A 2118-nucleotide genomic window follows, 5' to 3' on the forward strand; every position below is an offset into this window, starting at 1 on the left:
GGGCTGAAATTTTAAGGGCTTGATTATATTTTAATGTTCTAAATCACAAAAAAAAATCTATTCGATCAGAGCAATATATAGTATAGCTGGCATAGGACCATTGGCCAAATATCGTATTTTTGAACTTTGACTTCAAGTCGCCACCTCTAAACGTTGTCGAATCGGGCTGAAACTTTATATTTTATTGTTTTATAGCAAAAGGAACAATTTTAGACCTTGAGACCTTTGAAAATTAAACTTTTATAAATAAGCGCAACCTTAATGTACATACATATATGTATGTATATATACAACTTTTTTACCGTTCAGTATAATGTAGAAAACTCCTTCTTTCCGTTAACTCTTAATGTAGCTGGGCCCTTTGGTGGGTCTCATTTCCCAACCCCTGTATGGGTAGAGTGCACATTGGGACAGATTGCCGAAATTCTGGCATAAATTGAAAAATGTCATGAAACAAAGTCTATTTTGAATGATGCGTTATCCTAATGCTTATGCATAACCCTCACTCTGACTAGAAAAACTGCATTTATATATTTGATTTTAATGCCGTGCTGAGAGGCTTGCCGCCCTTTAAGTCAGATGTTCGATCTGTTACGTGAAAAAAGCGGAAAAATTTTCTTGAGTTTTTAGCTTGTAAATGTTGTACATTTAAAGAAAATGTGAATTTAAAAAATGGATCACAAAGGCCGGTCAGTTTTTGTGCGTATTGATTTGGGATTTCCAAAATTTGAGAAAATTTAGCCAACTTGCCATCTTGTGCCACTCACTAACTATGTTAAATTAGTGTAAAAAGTGTATCTTAACTAATGTACACATATTAAATAGCCTATTCAGCCTTTTAGGTTGAATTTTTCTAAAAAAAAAACGCTGCTTAATATTTGGATGTATATCAATAGAAATGCTTCCCTTTTTGTGAGCTTGATATTTTAGCAGCTGCAAACATATATTTATCTTAAGCGTGGAGAAATAAGTAAAAGATCATGAACTCAGAAGTTTAAATCGCAAGGAGCTTGCCAAAATGCTGTAGAAATATGAAATATTAAAGGAGTTGAATTTTGAATGGCTATTGTCTTAAATAAGCCTTAATAGAAGAAATATATAAATACTCACGTCAATAATACTGCATTAATCAGCAAAAAACTAGTAAAGTAACATATTAAGCGTGCAGTAGGGGGGAAATTTATATCAGTTCTTATATCTTATATATGGTTTATTTTTGGGGGGTCCATATTGGTACCTTGTACCTCTTGGTAAAGAGGATGAGGCCCGTCTTGTCCGCGTTGATACTGAGTGCTACTTCATCTGCCATTCCATTAAGGAGCTGAGAGTCGATGAACATACACTCGTAATAAGTAGGTATGCTTATGTCATCTGCATAAGCCGATATTTTGCGGCCTTCCTTTAAAATCTCTGGATTAGGTAGTCGTCCACCAGATTCCACAGGAGGGCCGACAGGACTCCACCCTGATGTGTGCCCCTTTTACTATGGAAGCAGTGCCCCAGTCCGATTGCACCCGTATACAACTTAGGAGGTTCATTATATAAAGTTTAATTGCTGGGTGTATGTTGCTCGCTTCTAAGCGGTTTGTTATTGCTTTCGGAGTCACGTTGTTAAATGCTCCGGAAATATCAACAAATACTCCTAGTGCATATTAGTAGCTAGTAACGAGTGCAGTACCGTCTCCTCCGATTTTCCTTTTGTATCCTTTTGTATATTGGTTAGCTGACATCGATCCCCCTACCTCATTCCTGATGTGTACATGCAGCTTTCCCAGTGTTTTTAGTAGAAAGGAGGTAAGGCTTATCGGTCTCTAACCCTTGGGACTCACATGCCTGCACTTTCGTGCCATTGGGAGGAACACAACTCTCGAGGTCCTCCATTTGATAGGGATATGGCCCGTTCTTGGACATGCTGAGTATAGTGCGGAAAGCCATTGCGTAATCACCTCTTTGGTCACCTGCATTATTCCTAGGAATGTTCCGTTCAGTCCAGGTGCTTTTATGCCCGCAAAGAAGTCTCTAGCCCAGTTGATTCTCTAAGAGGTTAACAGATCTGTTGGGGGGTATTGTTTCTTGGTTGCTAGGTCCTGATGCTCTTTGCCATCAGTGACCTCGGTG

This window comes from Drosophila persimilis, unplaced genomic scaffold (assembly GCF_003286085.1).
Source record: "Drosophila persimilis strain 14011-0111.01,24,50 unplaced genomic scaffold, DperRS2 tig00000520-arrow-pilon, whole genome shotgun sequence".
NCBI lineage: Eukaryota > Metazoa > Arthropoda > Insecta > Diptera > Drosophilidae > Drosophila > Drosophila persimilis.